The following is a 25752-nucleotide window of genomic DNA, read 5'->3' on the forward strand; positions in this document are numbered from 1 at the left end:
TACAGCCACAAGCTCTAGGGACCCTCTCGCCTCTTCCCCATTGGGCCAGGGCCATACTTGTGTGCATGCAGCCATGCCCTGCTTTTTACTGGGGTACTGGGAATTCAAACTTAGGTCCTCATCCTTGTACAGCAAGCACCGATACCCACTGAGCCACCACCCCAGCCTCATGCCTGGTTTTATGTGGTGTATTTTATGACAGTCAAGCCTCTAGGGCTACTAGCAACTGAACTACATCTCCTGACTCATTACATTTCAAATGATATAAAAATCTATGTCAAAGAGAGGATGGGGGTGGGAGGAGGAGGGAAGTGTAAGTATTTGAGAGAAAGAAGGAAAGGAAGAGCAAGAGAGAGAGAGGGAGGGAGGGAGGGAGGGAGAGAGAGAGAGAGAGAGAGAGAGAGAGAGAGAGAGAGAGAGAGAGAGAGAGAGAGAGAGAGAGAAAGCGCGAGAGAGAAGGGCTGGAGGTTTAGCAGTTAAGAGCACATGATGTTTTTCCAGGCACTGGAGTTTGGTTCCCAGCATCCACATAGAGCAGATCATAACTACCTGTAACTTAGTCTCCAGGAGAGGAGATCTGGTACTTTCTTCTGTCTCCAAGAACACTTGCACATACATGGTCCATGTGTTCATGAACACATGCATGCATGCACACACACACACACACACACACACACACACACACACACACACACAAAACTTAAAAATCTATGTGAAGCCAGGCATGGTGACACCTACTTGCAATCCCCATGTGGAAGGTAAAGGCAGGAAGATTGGGCGTCCCGGGTCATTCTTGACTACATTTGGAGTTTGAGAAAAACCTGTGCTACCTGAGACCCTGCTCAATCTCAGCCAACCAAGGAGCTACCTCAGGAAGATTGTGGCAAATTGGAGGCTATCCTGGGCTGTATAGCTTACTGTGTCTAATGAGCAAGCAGTGGTAGCCCACGCCTTTAATCCCAGCACTTGGGAGGCAGAGGCAGGCAGATTTCTGAGTTTGAGGCCAGCCTGGTCTACAGAGTGAGTTCCAGGACAGCCAGGGCTACACAGAGAAACCAGAAAAACCCTGTCTCAAAACAAACAAACAAACAAACTAGGATAAAATAGAAAAGCAGTCTTCCAGCCCGTGCCTTAACTGCAGGGTCCACCTTATAAACTGTCATCGCAGGCCTGTAGCTGTGTTAAAGCAGCTGGCACACTGCTTCCGTCTGTCTGTGTGAGCATGGTTAGGGTGCACCTACACCCACCTCTAGTATCTAGTGCTATGCTCTCCCACTCTTTAAACCCCTCCTCTAGTGGTTAACTCCTGATGTGGCCCTAGGAGTCTGGCGTCTTCTGTATTTTCCACCTTAACTCCTAGGTGCCTAGATCTGGAGCTTTCCCAGGTACTGTGGTCCCTGCCAGCATGTTCCCCATGGCCTTACTCAGCTGGGGAGAGGCCAGTGCACAAGCCTCCCATGTGGCTACTGTTGAGGCCACCTTGGGGATACTTGATAAAGTCCCTGGAAACTTGAGTTATGGGGCTGACTGTCCCTGGGGCCAGACTCTCTGAATATCGGTGCTCTGAGGAACAAACACTTGCCCTAAGTCTTCCCTGAAGACCTCCTTCTTGAATGTTTGAGAAACCAAGGCAATGGAGAAAACAGGGCCACAAGAGCAGATGGTGTGGTAATTCCACTTAGAAGACACACCGAATTTGTTTGGAAGAAACGGTCTAATGAGCCCCGTGGGTGAGGGCTGGGACCCCAAAGGCGTTCTTGAGTTACTGAGCCTACCTTCTAGGAAGGGTTGGCTGAGCTAGGAGGCCTGGGCTGGGTTAGTGCAGGGGCTCTTATTGTGTAGACCCTACTTCCCAGGAAAAGAAGGAAGCCCATGCTGCCGCCCACAGAGGAGAAGCTGGAAAAGGCTCTGGGAGCATAGCCCTGCCCCGGTTTGGAGAGATCCAGAATCCTAAAAGAGATTTAAGTTGTTTGTGTCTAGGTCTCCAAGGTAAAAGCCCTTAGTGGGCGTGGCCCACGCTAGGCTCGCCAAGGCCTTTGTGTGAACGCTGGGAGAGCAGAGGTTTCCTGCAGAGAACAGAGGTTGCCCTTGGGGCCGCTGAGAAGGGGACCGTGAGGCCAGCACACAGCAGTACCAGGTGATTGCTTAGCATCAGGGAAACGCTGGCTTAGCCTAGCACTTTCTCTTCCAGATGGACTCCAGAGGGAGACGCAAGGACAGACCAAGACCATACAGGAGTTTACAGGCAACTGCCTTGGGGAGAGAAATAGTTTCCAGTGTTAAAGCTGACAAACACCAAAGTGGGAAGTAGACATAGTCAAAAGTGCTTTAAACAACTGGTTCTCAACCTTCCTTATGCTGAGACCCTTTAACGCAGTTCCTAGTGTTGTGGCGATCCCCAACCATAAAATTATGTTCGTTGCTACTTTGTAACTGTTATCTTGCTACTGCTATGAATTGTAATGTAAATATCTGATATGCAAGATATCTTATATGCAATCTCCATGAAAGGGTTGTTTGACCCCCAAAGGGGTTATGGCCCACAAGTTGAGGACCGTTGCAATCTAAACATTTTAAGACAAATCACAAACTATGAAAAATAACATTTGATATTTCTGCCATAAGGGACCTTTAACTAAACTATATAAATTCCCACTCATAGCCAGGTCTGGTGGTCCAGGTCTGGAATTCTAGCAGTCAGTAGGCTGAGTGAGGAAGGGAGATCAGGCATTTCAGGTAATTATCCCAAATGCCACACACAAGAAGTTCAAGTCCAGCCTGGGGTACCTAGTAAAAACCCTGTCTCGTATAAAATACCTCCCAAGCGCTGGAATTACAGTTATGAGACTCGGCCAAACCAGCCAGCGAGCAGCCAGTGTTCCAAGCTTATTTCGTCATGGTACAGGGTCTGTCTTTAGAGCTTTTGTTTCAAAACTTCCATAATTCACTTGCCCTTTTAACAAGGCATACATAGTATTTAAATCACTAGAACACATTTGCAAGTCAAAATAAATTCCTTCTTAAATAACCAGGAAACTCAGGTCCTGGATGCAAATAAAATCCCGGAACACTCCCCAAAAGCCCACGGAGGGGGACAGACTGAGAAAGCATGCCTCCCACCCATCTCCACAACAAAGGCTGCTTCAGCTTTCCCTAGTCCCGCCCCCATTATCCAGCTCTGAGGTCAGCTTTGTCAGTCGCCATCTCCAGGGCCATGGATGGCCACCCCTCAGGGTGGCCAGACAGCAGCTGTGACACTGTGTGGAGTTATCTGAGGGTCTGCAGAGCTAGGTTGTTCTAACCTCATATAGCCTGGCCATGTGTAGGCTTAAGGGGCCAATATACCTGACAGACCAGTATTGAGAAACCATAGTGGAAGTTGTGATGAATCTATAATGTCCCTCCTGCTGTCTTCTCTGTCACTCCCAGAGGTCCTTAAGTGCCACCAATGTGACTGGACAGAAGCTGACAGATGAGGCTTATTAAGTAGAGACCACTTGCTGCCAGGCTTGGTGACCTGACTTCCATCCTGGAATCCCCAGGATCCACAAGGTAAAAAACAGACTCCCAAAAGTTGTTTCTCTGACCTCCATACATGTCCTTTCCACACAAAATAAATGAATACATGCATTTTTCTTTAAAAGAGGAGGGGCTGGAGAGATGGCTCAGTGCACAAGACCCTTTGTTGCTTTTTGTAGAGGACCTGAATTTGGTTCCTGGCACTTATACAAGGCTTGTGAGCATTGATAACTCTACTTACGGGGACCTGAGGCTTTCTTCTGAATTAGCAAGCACTAGACATTTACGTGGTACACATACATACATTCAGTCAAAACACTTATGCACATAAAGCAACATAAATATATCTTTAAAAAAATCAGTAATGGAGGTTGGAGAGATAGCTCAGTGGTTAAGAGCACTGACTGCTCTTCCAGAGGTCCTGAGTTCAATTCCCAGCAACCACATGGTGGCTCACAACCATCTGTAATGGAATCTGATGTCCCTATATACATAAAATAAATAAATTAATAAAAAAAAAAGTCAGCAAGGAGCTGGGGAAGTAGCTTAGTGACAGACACTTTCCTACCATATTCTGTGCCCCAGGCTTAATCTCTCTCTCTCTCTCTCTCTCTCTCTCTCTCTCTCTCACACACACACACACACACACTTGTATGCATGTGCACAAATAAGTATGTGCCAGTTAAAAATAAGCCATTTGTTATCTTGTCACAACATAGCACAAGCCCCAAGCCCCCCAGGAACAGGATGCTGGCGAGGATGCTGGCGAGGCCTACAGATGGGGCCCTGGGGCTCTCTCCCTGCCCAAAGGTCTGTTAGTAATCTGTGTAGAACAGACCCTGGAGCATCAGCCAAGCCTAGTCCCCCTGATCTACTAGGGATAGAGTCTCCTCCATTTGACATTCAAGGGCCACCTCCCTGCAAACCTTTCTAGTCTTCCTCTTCCTGTTCCTGTCATTGACCCTGGGCATCTTATTTCTTCACAGGTCTGGAGCCTGGCAGTCCCAGGTCAGAGTACTGTCAGGGTTGGGTTTGCAGGCGACCACCTTCTCACCATGTCCTCATATGGTGTCTGCTGTCTGTGCAGGTCCCTCTTCATCCCCTCTCTCCTCTTCTCTCTCCTCTCTCCCTCCTCCTCCTTCCTTCCTTTTCCCTCCTCCTCATCTCCCTCCCCTTTACTTTCTTTCTTGGTTTTGATATTCTAAGGTAAGGTTTCATGTAGCCCAGGCTGGCCTCAAATTCCTGATCCTTCTGGCTCAGCCTCCTGAGTGCTGGGATTATATGAATGTGCCAGCACAGCCAGCTTCAGATAATCTCTCTTCTTCAAACAACTCAGCCTAATGGGTTTACTTTAGTTACCCCTTAAACCCTGCCTCTAATTACAGTGATGTTGAGGATTAGGGCTTCAACACATTTTAGGGGGCCCCAGTGCCATCCATAGCACCCCACTTCATGGGAACTGGTGCCCCGTCCCAGACACATCTTAGAAAAGTACGTTTAATTTTCTTGAATGTCCTCCAAGGGCCATAGAAGCCAGTGAAGTGTCCATTGACAAGGGTCTGTCACTGACGCTTCTGTACAAGGACGTGCTTGGCCAGGGCATAAGAGGAGAGACTGTGTGGTAGACACTTTTTTGAAGTCCTCTGTGTCAAAGAAAAAGACTGCTTTCCTCATTTCCAGGATGAACATGTAACCATGACGTCCGTAAGTCAGGAGGACAGAGCAAAGCAGTACACTGAAGCACTGGTGCCCCAGGTCTTGGCTGTTCTTCCTCCTTTTTGGGCTCAGCTACCAAAAGAAGTCTGAACTGCCTGATGGTGATAGATGATGCCTGATAAATGTGGCCCAGTTTGTCCCGTCACCCAGGCCACAAGTAGATTCGTGTGAATACCGGGACCTGGACCAACTGGCTCCACCCAGCTTACTGCAGCCTTGTGTGGGAGCAGGTGAAGCCCGAAGGAGATTTCCAGCCAAGCCCAACCCAGGCACAAACTCAGTGATGGGGCTGGGGTGTGGCTCCCTGGCAGAGCAATTGCCTAGAATGCCCAAGCCCCTGGGTTCCTTAACACAGCTCTTATCAACAACCACAACATATCACAAGTGGAATATCCCTGTCCTAGTTAGTTCTGTCAACCTGACACAGCCTAAGCCAGAGGAGAAGAGAGTCTCAGGTGATGCCTTGCCCGGATCACATTGGTCCACAGGTATGTCTGTAGAGGATTGTTGATTGGTAGAGGAGGGCCAACTCTGAGTGGCATGCTTTCCTGGACAGAAGCTCCTGAGATATATATATATATATATATATATATATATATATATATATATATATATATATATATATATATATATATATATATATATATCCAGCTAAGCTTAGGTCTTCGAGTGATCTAGCAACAGAGTGCCTCATGATTTCTTTCTCTGTTCTGCTTTTAGTTTTAGAGACAAGGTCTCACTATGTAGCCTTGGCTGGCCTGGAATTTGTTGTGTAGACCAGGCTATCCTCAAACTCACAAAGATCTACCTGCCTCTGCCTCTGTGTGCTGGGATTAAATATGTGCGTCGCCATGTCCAGCTTCCCCAAGTTCCTGTTTTGTTCTATCCTGGCTTCCTTCAGTGGTGCACTACAACCTGTGTGATGAAACAACCCCTCTCCTCCCCTAAACTGTTTTGCTCAGTGTTTTAGCCCAGCAGGAAACGAAACTAGAACTGTTCTCAGACGTAAAATCCAAGATTGTTTGAGGCCTGACATGATATCATAATAAGAAATTCCAGGCCTGACCGCCTGTGATGGGCCACAGTTAAGTTAAGCTTTCTAAAAGTATTGTGCATAAAAGGTAGACATGAACCATACGTGAATTTCATTTTTGTCTTGGGTCCCACCCCAAATATGTTGTGTGTGTGCAAATATTAAACAAAACAAAACAGAAAAAAAAAAAACAGAACAAAAAAAAATCTATAAGGGCAGGTATGTCTGAATCTCAAATGATAAATGTGGCAGCTCCCATAAGGCTTATGTTAAACTTTCAGTCTTAAAAAAATTAAAACAGTGGTGGCGCACGCCTTTAGTCCCAGCACTTTGGAGGCAGAGGCAGGTGGATCTCTGAGTTCAGAGCCAGCTTGATCTACAAAGTGAGTTCCAGGACTGCCTACACAGAGAAACCCTGTCTCAAAATTTCCACTCCCAAATAAAAAAATTGCACTGGACAAATGACAACATCTTTGGAGTCTAGTTGAGTCAACTCTGGTGGCAGAAATGAAATGAGCCCAACCTGGGCTGGTGCAGCTCTCTGCTGCCCCCTACTGTCTACTCTGTGGCATTCCAGGAGAGCTCAGCATTGACTTCTGATGGTGGCTGATCCCTCAGGATTGTCTGAATCCCAGATACCCAGTGCAGGATGAATGTCAGCTTTGTGCTCTGCACTCGTTCACCCTGAACCTAAAAGCACGGTCACTGTACAAAGTGTCCCGTGGCAATAGAACATGGGTCATTAGTAACCCCAGTGGCTTGGAAAATTTTTAGTTTGGGGTCCCATCAACATGGTATTAGAAATATTGAAGGTTGGCTGGACATGATGGCGCACACCTGTTAACCCAGCGTTTGGCAGGTGAAGGCAGAAAGACTGGGAATTCAAAGCTAGCCTTGGCTACATAGTGAGTTCTAGGCCAGCCTAGCCTATATGCGACAGAAACCGCGTGGGAGAGATGGCCCAGCGGTTGGTTAAACGTGCATACGGCTCTTGCAGAGGTCTGGAGTTTGGTTTACAGCCCTCACAACCAACTGTAACTCCAAGGGATCCAACACCCTCTCCTGGCCTCTGTAGGCACCTGAACTCATATGTACTTACACACATATACACACGTGTGTGCACGCGCACACACACAAATTTATGTAATTAAAAAAATAAGATATGGAATTGGAGGGACTCAGTAGTTAACACTTGCTGCTTTTACAAAGGACCCGTGTTCGATTCCCACCACCACACAGTAGTTCATTTTTCTTGAAAGATTTGTTTTATGTATGAGTACACTGTTGCTGTCTTCAGACACACAAGAAGAGGGCACTGGATCCCTTTACAGATGGTTGTGAGCCACCATGTGGTTGCTGGGAATTGAACTCAGGTCCTCTGGAAGAGCAGTCAGTGCTCTTAACCGCTGAGCCATCTCTCCATCCCGGTAGTTCATTTTAATTCCAGGCAATATAGAAGCTTTTTTCTACCCACCACACTTCTGCCAGTTATCAAAGAATCACTTTATAGTCTTATTATATGCTGGCAACTGCGATAAATAATTTCTTAATTATTTATTTCATGGGCATGGTAGTACACACCCATACTGTTAATCCCAGAATTTGAGAGGCAGAGGCAGTAGAATTTCTGAATTTTGGGGTCAGCCTGCTTGAATACTGAGTTTCAGGCAAGCCAGGAGTACATGGTGAGATTTAAAGTCTCAAGAACTTTTTTCCCTCAAATCTTTAAGCTTAATCTTTAAGACTGCCTCAAGAGACACTGATTTTCCACTAGAGATGAAATTTAGACTGGAAAGCAGTTTTTGGCCGAAAAGGCCACTTTCCAGCAGGGGGCAGACTTGAGCTTGGGGAAACAAGTTACCCACTAGAAAGGCCTGTACCAGTTGTTTTGAGCATGGTCCTCCACTGTGTCAGCATCACTTGGGAAGCTGTTGGAGATGCAGGTTCCCAGATCCCACCCCAGCCTCACTGACCAATCACTGAGCAACACTGATGAACCTCAAGATTGACAGCTGGCACTCTGTCTTAGAGGCAGGAAGGCACCTGAGGCCCTTATTCCCAACACTGCAGTGACTGCTGGGGGTTGAGGACAGGCTCTGCCTACTGACCATGGTCAGAATCTAGAGGGAAATGTTACCCTTTGTCCCTTCCAACATCACCACCATCAGTCTACAGCATAGCTTGGTACAGGTGTCATCTGTGGGCTGTTAGCAACAACAGATAGAGCCAGCCTCCGGGTTGCAGCTGACCTGTGAGCTCAGCTGAACCTGTGGTGAAGGAAGAAGAGGAGTGGGAGTCAGAGGGAGTAAGGCCTTAAGTCAGGGGCTAGCACAGTGGAGGGCTTTGGAAAGGAGACAGGAAGCCCTTAGGACCTCTCCTTGTAAGGATTAATCTAGGCAAACTGCCCTCCCCAACCCCAACCCTTCAATGGAGCATTGATGCTCTCTCCCTCCTTTTAGCTCAAGGATGAGTAGCCCTCTCTGCTTCTGGGACACTTCCTCTGATGTCTGTTGGGCCATTATGGGGTCTCGATTCCTGGGATGATGAGCCACCTAGGAACCACCATGCTAGTGACCAGGATGTGGTAAAGCCACACAGGACTCGGCTTGCAGATAAACTCGAAGGTACTGGAAGAGAGAACATGGGTTGGTGGTTGATATCAGCTAGTTAGATTAAATCCCTTCATTTGATGACCCATTTAATTTTATCTCTTTGTTTAGGACATTGTTTCTACCCCTATGACCGCCCATGGTCTTCTCCATTGATGCCCATATCCCTAACTCCACCTGCAGGCAAACCTCTGGGACAGCTATGGATCCCAGCCAAGGAGGCTGCTCTCTGCCCCTCTCGGGGAGCGAGGATAGGTGTGTTCCTGTTGTCCCAGAAGATTCCCCTAATCCTAACCTGGCCTGAAGTTGTCTGAGGTCAGCCCAGAGTCCGTAGCCAATGGGAGGCTTTGATTTTCCTTTTCTTTTTTATCTATTGCGAATGTGTGTGCACACATTTGCATATGTGCCAGATCTTATGGGTGGGTGGGTGGGTGGGGTCAGAAGACACCTTGCATGAGTCAGTTCTTTCCTTCTGCCATGTGGATCCCAGGGACCAAACTCATGTGCTCAAGCTCAGTGGCAAGCATCTATTCCTGCTGTTATTGTTCAAGACAGTTTCTCTGTGTAGCCCTGGCTGTCCTGGAACTCACTCTGTAGACCAGGCTGGCCTCGAACTCCCAGATCTGCCTGCCTCTGCCTCCCAAGTGCTGGGATTAAAGGTGTGTAGCTTTAATAACCACCAGGCTATCCTTCTGGTGTAAAGGCCAGGTGGGTAGGGGGTGGTCCTCAGACTCCCTGTCTATCTGTGGGATTCACAAGGATCAGCTTGCCCTCAAAACCAGCTGCCCTTGGGACTATGGGCTCCTGTGATGTTGTACCAGGGGACTAGGACCTCTTCTCACAAAGAGCAGGACACAGGAAATGGGTCCTCTGCCCTGACTCCCCCTGACTGGCTCTCCCTTCTGGTTTCTAATGGGGGGCCTCACCCCACTTTGATTAGTCACCCTCTCCTCTCCCACTTCCTCAGAGAACCCTCCAAGTCCTCCTAAGTTTTCAGCTTTTTGGAAAACAAACCCAGAGGCTCTTTAGGGAAGAATCGATCTGCACTGGGGTGAGAACTGGGGTACAAGGGAACTGTGGAGCTGATCTGAGATCTCAGCCACAGGGTCTGACAGCTGAGGGATGCTGAGGATAGGCAAGAGTGGGACCAAGAGAGTCACATCGCCAGGACTGGAAATGTAAAAACACTGCTCTTTGTGTGGAAACTGGTAGATCCCTGCTCCTTAGGGGCCATAGGAAGGATTGGGCTGGAGAGACCCAGGGCCCAGATTAAGGGTGAACTGGATGAGTAAGGAAAGGGGAAGCCTTCGTGGTACTTCCTTTAGAAAGCAAGAGTGGAACGAGCCTTGAGGTGCTTTATTTCGGGCATGCAGAGGGAAGCTGCCTGCTGAACCTCAGTTGTGTCCAGGAGATCGACATCCTCAGGGACTCAGTGGGCATGTGGGGTGACTGAGGAAAGTGGGGTGCATGAGAGGATTTGCAGTGTCTTAACAGAATTTTCTCACAGTTCTGAAAGAAGCCCAAGACCAAGGGATAAGCAGGTTGGTCTTCCTTCGAGTTCCCAGCTTGCCTGGTAGCCTGTGTGTCTGTCCCTACATCTTCACTGGGTGTCTGTCCTGAGCTTGTGTTAAAGGACCTCACTGGGCTAGATTTCCACTTAACCTGATGCCCCTGCTTTGCCTTAGTTTACCTAAGCTTTAGGTTTGTTTGGTTTGTTTGTTTGTTTGTTTTTGTTTTTCAAGACAGGACTTCTCTGTGTAGTCCAAGGTGTCCTGGAACTTTCTCTGTAGACCAGGCTGGCCTCTTACTCAGAGATTGGCCTGTCTCTGCCTCCCCAGTTCTGGGATTTAAAGGAGTGAGCCACCAATGCCCGGGTCAAGCTTGAGGTCTTTAGCTTAGAATTTTAGAAACTTGGCAGCTTAACTCACAGCAGGGAACAGATATCTATGTGTGGCCGGGTGGGGGGGGGGGGGGACAAAATTATATGCATGTAACAGAAAGGATGATGTCCAACAGATCCAAATGGCTAAATGGTCCATAATAGACCAGAAAATAAGATTATATCTATGTTGAGGATGCTGATGAGAATAAAATGACTTTTGAAGACTTCAAGTCTAAACTACTGGCAGGAAGTGGCTGGAAGACGGGACAGCAGAGACAGTAAATGATGAGAGTGTAGCACAAGGTGAGGAAACAGCTGCTCATGGGATTTTGTAGCCAGATGTTGGCCTTCAAGGCCATAGGTTCCAGTGTTACACAAGGGAGAAGACTCCCATGCAGAGTAGCCTCACTGGAGTTGAGCTCACAACGGGTCAGAAATGAGAAAAAGCAATGAGATGAGTAGGAAGAGCAGCCTCCTGAGGGATAGAATTCATAGAGAACTCCGACGGCTCAGATCAAAACAGCCACACAAGCTGTCTTGAAAAACTAAAACCCCAGCACTTGGGAGGCAGAGGCAGGTGGATTTCTGAGTTCAAGGCCAGCCTGGTCTACAGAGTGAGTTCCAGGACAGCCAGGACTACACAGAGAAACCCTGTCTCGAAAAACAAACAAACAAACAAACAAACAAAAAACAAAAAAGAAAAAAAGAAAAATTAAAACCAAACACATAAATAAAATTTTCAAAACAAACAAAACACAAACACAAAACACAAAACAAAACAATGTTAAAAAAAAAACCCACCAACCAAAACAAAATCCCAAAATGCAAAAAACCCATTCATACATATAAAATAAATCTTTAAAGATTTTATTTATTTTATGTATATGAGTACACTGTAGCTATCTTCAGACACACCAGAAGAGGGCATCGGATCCCATTACAGATAGTTGTGAGCCACCATGTGGTTGCTGGTATTTGGACTCAGGACGTCTAGAAGAACAGGCAGTGCTCTTACACACTGAGCCTTCTTTCCAGCCCTAAAATAAATCTTTAAAAAAAGAAAATATAGTAACCACTTAGAACATCAAATAGTATGCCAGTATTTACTATGCATTGGGTCCTGTATTAAGTACTTTATAGTTTCCAGAAGAGTCTACCACAAAGGACGAGGGTGGTTGATATTAGCATGTTCTACGTTCTTTTGTTAAAAAATTTTTTTATTATTGTCATTTTGGTGTTTCAAGACAGGGTTTCTCTGTATAGCCCTGTTTAGTGACAATTTTGGGATTTTGGTTTCTTTAAAAAACACAGAAATGTTACAAGAATATGGTTTCGTTTTAATCCCGTGTGGGACATGGAGCTGCTTCAGACTGTCCACAGCAGCTGACTATGATTTGCATCGTGCTCTAGCAAGGGTGTGATTTTGCCAGCTGCATATATTTTCTGCATTTGAGTGACTTAGAATTCTGAGAATTCTGGAGACTTTTTAGAGAGTATATAAATGCCAGCCCCGAGAAATGGGATGGGTCGTTGGTGTGTTATTGCGGAGGGTTGTTGGTTGTTGTTAGTTGTTGTTAGTTGGGTTATTAAGTAGTCGTGCACAGAGAAGAAGCAAGAAGAGATTAGATATCCTGACATCGAAGATCAAACTTGCTCCTAGGAACCTGATGCTCTAACAATAACATTGCCCCCTTTCTGACCCCTGACTTTACTCAGGGATCTCTTTCCTTTCCTCTCTATCCTTTTTTCTTTCTTATCTAGCGTTAGGGGGTTGAAAGGGTGGGAAAAGGGTGGAGAAGGATGGAAGGAAGAAGAGGCTACAAAAGTAGCAAAAGACAACTAGAGCCCTGGCTCTCCTGGAACTCTTTCTCTACACCAGGCTGGTCTTGAACTCAGATCTACCTGCTTCTGCACCCAGAACACTCACCACCACTGCCCAGCTAAGATTTTATTACTTATTATTATTTTATCATTTATTAAGATTTTAAAAGTTTTGTCAGGTGGTGTTGCATGCCTTTAATCTCAGGACCCAGGAGGCAGAGGCAAGCAGATCTTTGAGTTTGAGGCCAGCCTGGTTTACAGAGTTAGTTCAGCCAGGGCTACACAGAGAAACCCTGTCTTGAACAAACAAACAAACAAACAAACAAACAGACTTAAAATGTTCGTTTTATGTGAATGTCTGTGCACCATGTATGTGCCTGGCACCTGAAGAGACCTGAAAAGGATGTCAGATCTCCTGGAACTGGAGTTACATTATTACATTATTTAATTGCATTATTTAATGAACTATAAAGATATTTTTTATGTTAGGTCCCTGTGCATTTGGGAAGAGTGGCTGCTTCTGTCTCTCTAATTGTTGTGCTGTATTTCACTGTCTTTAGAGGACCAGTTAGGACCACAAGACTCACTCTGGCCTATAAGCAGAAGCAACTAGTGCAATCTCCAGGCCCAGCTGTCAATGTCATACTCTCCGGAACTCTAGCAAGATCACCAATCTATAAAACTGCTATCGATGACCAAGGCACTGTTTCTGGGGCTGTTTTGGTGATTCAGCATGTGATGGTGCTTGCTGTACAGTCCTAGCTGCCGATATAAAGGTTTCAGAAGGAGGAAACCAAAACCACAAAGTTATCCTCTAACCTCCACGTGCGTACAGAAGTATGTGCATGCTAAAACACACACATCATATACATATACACACAAAAATAATGATCAATAAAATAAACAAAAAATGATAGTGTCTCTGTTTCCTTGCAGAGACCCCGAGACAGGAACTTTGTATTGTGTCCAGGGCTGGTCTAGAAGCTTCTAAGAATCACCAGAGACTTATTGCCCTATCCATATTTTCTTAGAGTTACACACATGTAACTCTATGTGCTTATGCATGTATACACACATACATACACACACACTCAGACACACAGACACACAGACACACACACTCACACCTTTATTACAGCGCTGAGGATTGAGCCCAAGGGTTCATACCGTCTCAGCTCATGTTCTACCCCCGAGCTGCATCCACAGCCTTCAGGGCTGTGAGGCCCTCCAACCACCAGAACCCTCGTCAGAAAGTAAGTAGCAAAGTACAGTTAAGGATCAAGATGACCCTGTCAGCTCTCTCTCTCTCAGATAATTTCCTCAGAAATTCCACTTATTTTCTCGTGGCTTCTTCTGGTTGGGAAGGCAGAGATTCATCTGGATACAAACAGCAAACAATCAACCAAGGGGGATCTGTCAGTGAGCAAAGAGGGAGAGAGGCACCCACTGCTCACTGTCCAAGCTTCCTAGGCTAGACACTGGCACTGTCTTGCTTTGTCTTATAGTTTTAAGGCAATGCGTGTATATAGTTAAAAAACAAAACAAAAAACAGGGCTGGAGAGATGGCTCAGCTGTGAAGAGCTCTTGCCGCTCTTGCAGAGGCCGACTGATTCCCAGCACCTACATGACAGTTTGTCTCCTGTAACTCTAGGTCCCAGGGGATCCAACACTTTCTGCCTTGCCTGGGTAACCAGGCATGCATATTGTGTGCATGTATGATGCCACATGCATGTGTGTATATATATGTGCATATATGTATTCATATACATGCATGTATGATGTGTGCACCTACATATATGAAGGTAAAACACACATAAACATAAGATACCGAAGTAAATGAATCTAAAAGAAGAAGAGATTTAAGAAAATGAGTTAGTGTGCAGTGGATACCTCAGTAAACCTGTAATACTTCCCACTTCCCCATCCCCCACAATGCTTCCTTCTTTTTGGCCTGGACTAGCAGGGACCTGTCTGCTCCTGTCAGAACCAGCTTTCTGTCCACCTCAGCTAGGGCAGCTCCACTCTCAACTCTACTCAGGATGATTTTTTGGCTTCCTGTGGGTTCTGGCAGCAGCCGCCTAGTGGCTTTTCCTCTGCTACCCTGGCGTTCTGAAATATTCTTCTGCTTTCATAGCCCAGTTAGAGAGCAGTCCACAATGGCCCAGTTCAAAATCATCTTGTCAAGGGACAGATTCTCTCCAGAGATTTATATAAGATGCCCACTTCACCCACTCCAGCTGGGATGCTGGGACAGCTGGGTCCCTAGGCTAGACAAGGCACTGTGTCAACCACTAATGGTCACTATAGCTTGGCCCAGGGTCTGATGGGTACTGAGTCAAATGGGATTGGTGAGCTTTAGGGTTGATGAGTCATCTATCTATCATCTATCTATCTATCTATCTATCTATCATCTATCTATCTATCTATCTATCAATCTATCTGAATATCTATTATTTACCTATCTATGCACTCATTCATATGTTTGGTATCTATGCATGTATGTATATGTAAATATATATTTGCTGTTCCCTCTAGAAGTCCTGAGATTGAAACATAAAGAAACGAGGTAAGCCCATTCTCCCTAAGGCAGTAGCATAGCCAGGAGGAGAGCAAGGGAGCAGACCCAGGCTGCAGACTAGATATTTCTGGGCTTGTGTGAAGGGCTCCTGGAGAAGTCTCATGAGCAGTGACAGGATCTGGGCTGATTAATGAAGAGCTTGTTTTAGGACTTGCCTTCAGAATCCTGTGAGTGATTGTAATTTTCCACTTTTAGCATTGTTTTGGAAGAGCTCTGCAGGACCTATTTTTGGTTCTCTTACAGTTTGGGGGGAAGCCTGTGGCAGGATACATTTTCTGATTGTATCTCTGGGACAGATGGCAACAAAATTCCCACTCAGCTGCCTTGTGACCCCAGGAGAGCTTTCAGGAGAGAGATTGACACCTCCCCACCCCACCCCCATGGTGTACTCTGTTCCTGACATGCCCCAGCCAGCCCCTTGCACACCTTTGCTCTCTGAAGGGTGGATGTGCTGCCCAGCGTACTGCAGAGAGGCAGAGCCCATAGCGATTTTCCATCGTTCCTTCACAAGGTTTACAATAGGTGTACATTTCTACATGCCCATGTAAGTTAGTCCATGGGATTGACTCTTGTCACTATGGGGCTGGTGGGTGTGGAATGTGCAGGGAGACCCCAGGCAGGAGGGCCATTGAAGACTTTCTGACTCTAGGGGGGCCTTGGGTTTTGTTCATAGGTCTTCAGCTGACTGGGCAAGGTCCACCCACACTGTCAAAGGCAATCTCTTCTACCTAAAGTCTCAATTCACTGCCGATGCCAACCACATCTCATAGATATCATTATGACAAACATCGACTTGGATTAGCATTTGAATTATTTAGACCTTTACAAGGTCCTAAAGCCTGGCTCTGTAGCCTCTCAGAAGCAAACCTGTCAGTAACTACACGAAACCTGACACCAATGCTCCTTTTCTTTTCTTTTTGTTGGTTTTCAAGATAGAGTTTCCTTGTGTAGTCCTGGCTGTGCCAGAATGGACCAGGCTGGTCTCCAATTCAGAGATCCACCTGCCTCAGCTTTCCAAGTGCTAGAGTTAAAGTTGTGCACCACTACTGCCTGGCCTTTCTTTCTTAATTATGTTAATTCTTAATGACGTTTATTGATTTATGGGGGGGGGGCATGTGCATGTACAGGTCGGAGTTCAGTCTATGGGAGTCAATTCTCTTCTGCCAGCATGTGGATTGCAGTGAGCATGTGGATTCAGTGATGGGGTTTGGGTTGTCAGCGTCCCAGCATGTGCCTACTGCTCTACCTACTGAGCCATCTTGCTAGCCCAAGACAGTCTTTTTTTTTTTTTTTTTTTTTTTTTAAATATTAGACTTATTTATTTTATGTGTGAGTGTTTTGCTTGCATGTATGTATGTGCACCACATGCATGCGCGGCACCCAAGGAAGTCAGAAGTAGGTGCAGAATTCCCCGGAACTAGAGTGACACATGTTTGTGAACCACCATATGAGTGCTGGGAACTGAACTCTGCTCCTCTTTGGGAGAAATAAATGTGCTTAGCTGATGAGTCATCTCTTCAGCTTTGCCCCCTCCCCTTGGATGCACCTGCAAAGGAGGGGTGTGTCCTTAGAGAAAAGATTCATTATATTTATATAGGTAAGACCTGGCCAGAGATGCTCTTCTGCAAGCCAAAGAGAGAGGCCTCAGGAGAAACTGGACCCACCCACACCTGGATCTTGAATTTTCAGCTTCCCAAATAATAAGAAAATTTCTGTTTTATTAGCAACCTAGTCTGCGGTCCTTTGTTATAGCGGATATACCTTTTCTTGGGGCCAGCAGGGGAGCTCCTGGTTTGCTTTTGCTATGTAGTGTTTCTCTAACTATGTTCAAAACGAAGCCAGGCATGGCGGTGCATGCCTGTAATCCTAGCACTTGGGAGTTCAAGACAAACCTCAGCTCCATAGCAAGCTCAAGGTCAGCTTGGGCTATGTGAGACAGTATTTTTGAAAAGATGAAGTGGAGGAGGCTCAGTCTTCCCACAGACCGCCCTACATATGCCCTATGCCGTGTGTAGTCTCATCCGTTTTGGTTTGTGTGCTCACAGGAAGTCTCTGCTGCAAGAAACCGAGCCAAAGGGGTAATGAGCTCTGGGGTAAAGGTCACTGGCAGGGCTTGGTTATTTCACAGTCCTTGTCTCATTGTTCCCAGGCCTGACAAAGGCAAATCACATTAGCCGGATGCCTGATTACATGGCAGTGGTATAGACCAGCCCCTCGGGTCTTTAACTTGGCTCTAAGCTCTCTCTTTGAACAGGCAGCTGACAGGAACATTCCTTTGGGCTGGGTTCCTTAGACTGCAGGGCTGGGAGATGGTTCAGCAGGTAAAGTGCCTGCCTCCCAAACATTCAGATCCAACTACAGCATCTGTGGCCTTAGTACTGGGAAGACTTAGGCTGTTTCCCAGAGCCTACCGGCCGGGTAGTCTCACCAATTGATGAACATTGAAGTTCAGTGAGGAGAACCTGTCTAGAAAGATAAGGTGAAGAGCATTGGGAGAAGACACCTCTGATACCCCATTGAGCTTGTGTATACATGCACAATGCACACACACAAGCCCACTCCAAAGGGCAGGTTGACTCCCAACCCAAGGAGGGTGCAGACCTGGAGACAGGGATGAAGGTATTTATTTGTTAGGAAAATCCAGAAAGTGTGAGAGAGCTAGAGGAAGTGAGGCCCAGCCAGAAGATGAAATGTCAAGCACTTCGCTGTGCAGAACATGACTCAGAGTTGACCCAGGGAAAAGGGAGGAAGTTGTGGTGGGTGAAATCTATTTTTAAGATTAGTTTTATTGACAGAATTCATACACAGTCTAGTTCTTGCATTTAAAGTATACAACAAGATTTTTGTTGTTTTTTTTTTTAAGATTTTACTTATTTAATGTATATAAGCACACTGTAGCTGTCTTCAGATACACCAGAATTGTTACAGATGGTTGTGAGCTACCATGTGGTTGCTGGGAATTGAACTCAGGACCTCTGGAAGAATAGTCAGAGCTCTTAACCACTGAGCCATCTCTCCACCACCCCTTGTTGTTCTTGACAGGGACTCTCTTGTAGCTTAGGTTGGTCTAAACTATGAATCCCAGACTTGTCTTGAACTCATTACTTTCCTATCTCTTCATCCTAAATAATGCGATTATGGGTCCCAAACCACCAAGTCTGGCAACATCCATTTTTCCCCTTTGTTGCTGTTTTTTCTTCTTGCTGTGCTGGACACTGAAAGCACAATAGACAAGTTCTTAACACTGCACTACATCCCCAGTGTTTCTTTTTCCTTTTTAAAAAGATTTACTTGTTTTAATGCCTGAGTGTTTGACTGCATGTATATGTACTATGTGCATGCAGTACCTGATGAGGCCAGAAGACGGTGCCAGAGTCCCCAGAACTAGGGTTAGAGAGGCAGCAGTATGGGTGCTGGGAACTGAACCCAAGTTCTCTCTAAAGGTAGCAAGTGCTCTTAACCAATGAGCCAATTCTCCAGCCACATTCAATAGCTTTCATGAATATGGGCAACTGTTTGCTGTGACCTGACCATTTCATCAAGAGTCTCCATTTTGGTTAGACAATGACAGTTCCCCAAAACAAAGTAACCTGGTTCCCAGAACTACAGTAAATTGTTCTCCTAGATTCTTGTCAACCCCCACATTTTCAGTCACCTGACACTCTTTACCTACCACATACCCTGTTTCCCAGAGACCCTCAGCAGTTGAAAACCACGGTCACAAAGGAATTTTTGAACTCCCTTCCCTTCCCTACCCCTCTTTTGCCCTACAGCTGCTTCAGAGGTCATTAGAATCTGGGGTTGGGGGTGAAGGTGGGGTTGGTTCTCATGCTAGAGACCCCCCTCCCATATGGATCTTTTTCCATCTCCCCAAAAGCCTGTGCTATCTCTAAGGATAGAGGTATTCTTGAAACAAGCAAGAACTTGAAGCCAGGCTCTCTGATTCCCAGGCAAGAGGCAGGGAAGTGGGTGGGGAACAGGATCAGACACTTTTGGGGATATAAATTAATCTCCCAAGTGATATGTCCTGGCACCATATCACCATCAATGGGCTCTGCTCAGGAGTCACAGACAATGTCTTATGAGGGTCACCTTGCTTTCTTTCCCTCAGCCCCGTACAATCACCAATATTTTTTTCTCTTTATTGTGCCACAAAATACAGGGTTTTTGTTTTATTTTGTTTTATTTATTTATTTATTTATTTATTTATTTATTTATTTATTTTGAAGAAAGAGTTTCACGTCGCCTAGGCTAGCCTTGAACTTGTTATATATCTGGGACTGGCCTGGAACCCCGATCCTCCTGTCTCTATCTCCCAAGTGCTAAGATTACAGGTGCCCACCACCACACCTAGCCAGAAAGATTTGTGATAAGGCCATACCAGAAGAGTACGGAAGCCACTTTGAAAGAGTTCCCACTGGTCAAATCTGAGACAGTTTGAAAGTCAACATAAATAATCCTGTCAGTCACCTTGTTGCTGTGACAGGTATATGTGAGAAACTGTGTGTATTGTTGGTTCTGTCAAAGGTAGTTAGCCCAGCAAATACTTCCCAGGCCCCTTTTCCAGGATTAGCCAGTCATGTCAGATTGTGAAGGTCAGCTCTGCTAGAGCTGTTTGGTTCTTGGGGCATTCTCTTTACAAACAGAATTGCCAGCTAGAGTGGGGTAGATGCTTTTAATCATAGCACTCTGGAGGCAGAGACGGTGGATTTCTAGAGAGTTCAAGTCCAGCTGAAGACTCCCATACTCGGGAGACCCTTCCTCAAGCCTCCGGAATCTCGACCACCCAAAAATCACAAGAAACCATACCTGGATGCAATCAGCAGAGGTTTATTAGGGGAGGAGCCGGTGGTCAAAAACGACAAGCTCTTTAGCTCCAAGAGCAGGGTTTTTGGCCACGTGTGGTGGGATAAAGGGTCTTTTATAGCATGGGGTGGGGGGAGGAAGGCATTTTCGCGTGCTTACACATGATTGGTTGTTTTACAAATTTTGAACATAGCACTGGGAAGACCAAGGGAGGGGTAACCAAGAACAGTGGAACATTTCAGAGAATCTAGCCCAAATGATCTAGAGTCACTTTTTCCGGCTATAGGGCTATGGCCCCACCCACCTAGGTGATAACATCTTTATCTGTAGTCAGGAATGCCTTCCTGCCTTGGGTGAGGCTTGGGGAATGTAATCCAGCAAGTGTCCTTCACCTGGAATGTAAAGGCCTGAAATCTTATTTTCAGTTCCGAGTTCTGTAAGGCGGAAAAATCTACACATATTTCATAAAATGGCCTTTATAATTTTTCACTCTACACAGCCTGATCTACATAGTGAGTTTCTGGCCAGCCAAGAATACATGAGATATTATTATTATTATTATTATTTTTTTTTTTGGTTTTTTTTTTTTGGTTTTTTTTCAAGACAGGGTTTCTCTGTATAGCCCTGGCTGTCCTGGAGCTCACTCTGTAGACCAGGCTGGCCTCCAACTCAGAAATCTGCCTGCCTCTGCCTCCCAAGTGCTGGGATTAAACGCATGCGCCACCACTGCCCGGCTATTATTTTATTATTATATCCACAAATCAACAGCAAAAAGAACTGTCCTTCTGGGCAACTTTTGGCCTGTTCTTCTGCATGTTTCTTTTTGTGACACCAAGGTTGTTCCTTGTTTGTTTCTAACTTTCTAACACACCCAAAAGTAATAATTTAAAAGGAAGAAAAAAAGCTGGGCAGTGGTGGCACACACTTTTAATCCCAGCACTTGGGAGGCAGAGGCAGGCGGATTTCTGAGTTCGAGACCAGCCTGGTCTACAGAGTGAGTTCCAGGATAGCCAGGGCTATACAGAGAAACCCTGTCTCAAAAAACAAACAAACAAACAAAAACAAAAGGAAGAAAAAAATATTTTGGGTCACAGTTTCAGTCTGGTCACTTGGCCTCTCTGCTGCAGGCCTGAGGGAAGCCAGAGCATCATGGGGAGGATGGTGAAGTTGGACAGAGTGCTCAAGGTGTCCAGGAAGCAGAGTGAGGCATCTGTGACAAGAGAAAGTCTCCAAGAACATCTTCCAGTGACCTGCTTCCTCTGACAAGTCTTCACATCTAGAAGTCTCTTTCCACAAGCTTCCAGCAACACTATTAAATTTTGTTATGGGACTCAGGGTTACAGCCTGTGTTCTAACAAGCCAGATTTGACTACCTATCACCAGAAGGACCCCCCCACCCCAAAAAAAGAGTCATAATAAAAACCAGAAAGAATTGATGTGGTTACATTAGGAAGAAGGCCAAAGATATCCAGTGCCCCCCTCCTCTCCAGTCCATCTCTGGGGTCTGGACCTGAAGGTAGGGTTTAGATAGAGGACAAAAGCCATGCATGAATGCATAACTAGTCAGTCCTAGCTAAGGTGCCATCCCCAAAGCATCACAGTCCCAGCCACCAGTCTCTGGTCACAGTAAATTTTCCCTGCATACAAGTCCCTTCTCTGCTCAACCCCACCCTCCCACCCTCACCCCTACCCCCACCTCTGCTTCAAGACTGTTTTTTTTCACAAAGGAAAATTCCCAGGGTGGGGAGGATTCTGATTTCGTCTGTCCACTGTTTCAATATTCAGTAGTCAAAGGGAGGACACAAGGATCTTTAGAACATCTTTATTCCTCCCAGACAGTCTGGTTACAAGTTGTAAATCCCCAGTTGCTTAAAGCAGAAATCTTGATCATAGCTTACCTGTCACTTGGGGCCTTCTACTTCCAAGCACCAACCCCTTAGAGGGTGTTTTATATACAAATCATAATGGTTTTATTTTCAAAAAATTAAAAATTTTTATTTTTAAATGTGTTTGTATGGGGGGGGAGGGAAGGAAGGAGAATTGGAAAGTCAAAGTTAGGTGTCTTTTTGAGGGCTTGGTGTTTTAAGGGTCTTAGATAGTCTGGAATGGGTTTCTCTCCCTCTAATTTTGGATTGGTCAGTTGAGACCAAGAAAGGGAAGCTGACAGACTCAGTTAGGGTGAACAGATGTGGCCTTGTGTTTATTTGACCTGCTTAGACTGGTAGGGGGCCCGGTCTGCAAGAGAAAATGTCCACTAAGGCCTCTATCTCTTGGCATTTTTGATGTTGTTGTTGTTTTTTGTTTGTTTGTTTTGTTTTTCAAGACAGCTTTTCTTTGTGTAGGCCTAGCTGTCCTCACTCTGTAGACCAGGCTGGCCTCTGCCTCCCAAATCCTGGGATTAAAGGCATGTGCCACCACTGCCCAGCAGTGTTTTGTAAACTAGAGCGGCCTCAAGCTTTAGTTAATCCTCTCTCTTCAACCTCTTATATTCTGGGATTGCCAAGTGTGAGCCACTGAGCTCAGCAGCTATGGTAGTTATTGTCTTAAATGGAATGCGCAAGCCTGACTCCACGTGATTATAAATACTTAGGGGTTGGGATAACCTACTCCCACACATGTTGTATAAACTGGCTATGAAAGAGGATTCCCTTATTCTCAGTTGTTAATTACCTTGCTTGGCAGCGCCAGGTGCTGGCAGGGTATGTAAATGTTTGTCACTTCCTCACCTGCCCCAAAAGAGGACTCTCTGAGATTATCTCATTAAAATGCAAACTGCCATCTGGGAGGTTACAATCTGGCCAAAAGGCAACAAAAAGATACGCATTGGGCATAGTCCTGCTGCAGATGGCTCCAAAGGAGTAAACTGAGGAACTGCTCTCACTATGCTAATAGATTTTTTTTTTTTTTTGCATGAGAAAGGAGTGTTGCTTTTGACAAATAAAAAGCTGTTGGCTTGTAGGGAACAGAGGGAAGGAAGCAGAACAGGAACAGGACAGGGAGGCCTGGTGGAGCTACCTGGGTCGCTGAGAGCCTGCCCCAGCAAGCAGGCTAATAGTCTAATACTATACAGATCTCTGCTTCTTTATTGTTGAACCCCAAACGGGACCCTCCATAGTTCCCAAAGTGCTTAGTGTTTTCCTTACAGTTAGGTTTGGGGTGCAGCCCAGGGTTCAAGAGGACACTGAGATGGTTTGTGGGGGGAATAACAAATGTCTTAGAGGAATTACTCTCACCTTAGACAGGCAGGCAAAGCCAACAGCAAGGCCTCCCAGGAGAGCCCGGACTCCACCACTAGAGATGGGGGGTCCTGAAGAGAAGAAGAGCCCACTTGGTAAAAGTGGGAATCTAATCTTGTAAATGGGAAGTTCACAGCAAGATGCAGCCGCCAGGTTTGCTGGAATTCACAAATCAGGTCTCACTGGGTGCCCACCAGTATCTGTGAGGAGGCCTAAGAAGAGGCTGCATTCCAACCTTACATTCTTCCAATTGTCCGAGTCAGTTACCAGATGAGGAGATGGTGGGTTAGAATCACCATTTTACTGACATCATAACTGTTGGGGTCCAGGAGTCACCCACAAACCACACAAACACTGATCTCAGTCAGACAGGGATAGCTAATTGAGCATTGGCCCTGGACTAACGAATGGATCAGAGCCACAGGACAGACTTGGGAGCTGACTGCAGCCATGAGCCAGGATCCTACAGAGTTCTTAAGCCTTGAAATCCACAAACATCTGTGCCAAGTTATTTCACCAACCATGATTTATGGATAGAGGACTTTCTTAGGAACGCATCTTTTTTGTCCGTTTATCCTGCTCCCATTGGTTGGGGTATTCATCTGTGGCAGGGGATGTGCCTTGCCCAACATTCATGTCTTAACTTGTCCACTTACATGTCTCTTTCTGCCAAGTAGGATGTCAGTTCCTAGGGAGGTCTTGGGAACTTAAACCTTATTTGACCCCCCTACTCAAAGTGGAAGTCTGTTCCAAATAGCTTTTTAAATTGGTGCGGGTGTCTCTCTTATGTTGGGGTCCATCCCAGGGGTGGCTTATAAAGGCAAAAAACCATAAAAGCTTATACAAAGGTTCAGGAAGTCCTGCCTGATGGTTGGTTCAGGTCCAAGCTTATTGTGGCTAACTATACAAGGGGTTCTAACTGACTTCTATTGCGGTTGGTTTCCAAGAACACCAAAGCACAGGACATAACAGATTATCAAATCAACTTGGGCAGGAGAAAGTTTCCTAGTAACAGCAGAAACAACATATAAGAAAGTTTCCTTATGACATCAGTAACAGCACAAAACGGCAGCTAGACAGGTAACAGTTACTTAGGCATTAATATTTTTCCTAAGTCTTAATAATAACAATAGTTGTTGGTGGTGGCGCATGCTTTTAATCCCAGCACTTGGGAGGCAGAGACAGGTGGATTTCTGAGTTCGAGGCCAGTCTGGTCTACAGAGTGAGTTCCAGGACAGCCAGGGCTACACAGAGAAACCCTGTCTCAAAAAAAGAAGAAGAAGAAGAAGAAGAAGAAGGAGGAGGAGGAGGAGGAGGAGGAGGAGGAGGAGGAGGAGGAGGAGGAAGAGGAGGAGGAGGAAGAGGAGAAGAAGAAGAAGAAGAAGAAGAAGAAGAAGAAGAAGAAGAAGAAGAAGAAGAAGAAGAAGAAGAAGAAGAAGAAGAAGAAGAAGAAGAAGAAGAAGAAACAATAACAATAGTTAATTCACCAAGATTATAGCATGCCTGGAATCCCAGCCCTTGGAGGGATAGTTAAGAGCTAAAGGCCAGCCTGGGCTACATAGTGAGGCCCTGTTCAAAACAAAATTATAAATGGAAGTTCCTGTGTGATGCTTTCTCTGCTGGGCATGACACAATACTATCTTGTGTCTCTTCCTCTCCCTTACCACAGCAACTAGGGCAGAACAATACAGGGAAGTGGGGAGGGAGGGATGGCCCAATGGTTAAGAGCAGAGGACCCAAGGTCAGTTCCCAGCACTATTTCAGGCAGCTCACAGTTGCCTGCAACTCCAGCTCTGAGGGATCCAAATGCCATCCTGACCTCTTCAGGCACCTGCACACAAACACACACACACACACACACACACACCTGCACACAAACACACACACACACACACACACACACACACACACCTGCACACAAACACACACACACACACACACACACACACACACACACACACACACATATTGTTTGAAATTGTTTTCTATCACCTTGGATTGGTTAATAAAAAGTTGATCAGCCAATATCTGGTAGAAGACAAAAAGTTGGGACTTCTGATCCCAGTGAGGAGGTCCTAGGTAGAAAGCAAGAGAACGAGTCGCCAAGAGGACACATGGAACAGGAGCAGCCAGGGCAAGCTCAAGATGGCAAGTAATGGGACATGTGGCTGGGCAGCAGGGAGCCCAGTCAAGTTAGAGTAGGGTTAGAATAGCTCAGGATCTTCCCAGTACAGGGCAAGAAGCTGATTAACAAAGATACCATGTCTCTGTGTTATTATTTTAGAGCAAGTACGGGCATAGAAAAGCCCCGTACATTTACAAATATTTTTAATAGAAAAGTTCAAAGTGACAAAAGATGAGGGAAGATCCAAGGCTTGCTTTGGGTAGGCTCAAATGGGGGAACTTGAGAGGGTCTGTGATTAGGCGGATCCTCAATGCAGTCCTCACATGGATGGGCTGTTATCAGCTCAGCGGAGGAAGCACCCTGCTTTCAGGCAACATACACTTAAGTACTTAGGCAGCCTGGGCTCCTGGCCAGCAGCTTAGCCTCA

At 45.9% G+C, this 25752-nt stretch overlaps 1 long non-coding RNA gene across 1 annotated transcript; it reads left to right on the forward strand.

Annotated features, from left to right (window-relative positions):
* The first annotated feature begins 2012 nt into the window (after positions 1–2012).
* Positions 2013–24472, forward strand: LOC143434769 (uncharacterized). Its single transcript, XR_013104525.1, has 3 exons — positions 2013–2137; positions 3430–3552; positions 21092–24472. It is a non-coding gene; the product is annotated as an uncharacterized LOC143434769 (long non-coding RNA).
* The last annotated feature ends 1280 nt before the right edge of the window (positions 24473–25752 follow it).

This window comes from Arvicanthis niloticus, chromosome 17, assembly GCF_011762505.2.
Source record: "Arvicanthis niloticus isolate mArvNil1 chromosome 17, mArvNil1.pat.X, whole genome shotgun sequence".
In the NCBI taxonomy this organism is placed as follows: Eukaryota; Metazoa; Chordata; class Mammalia; order Rodentia; family Muridae; genus Arvicanthis; species Arvicanthis niloticus.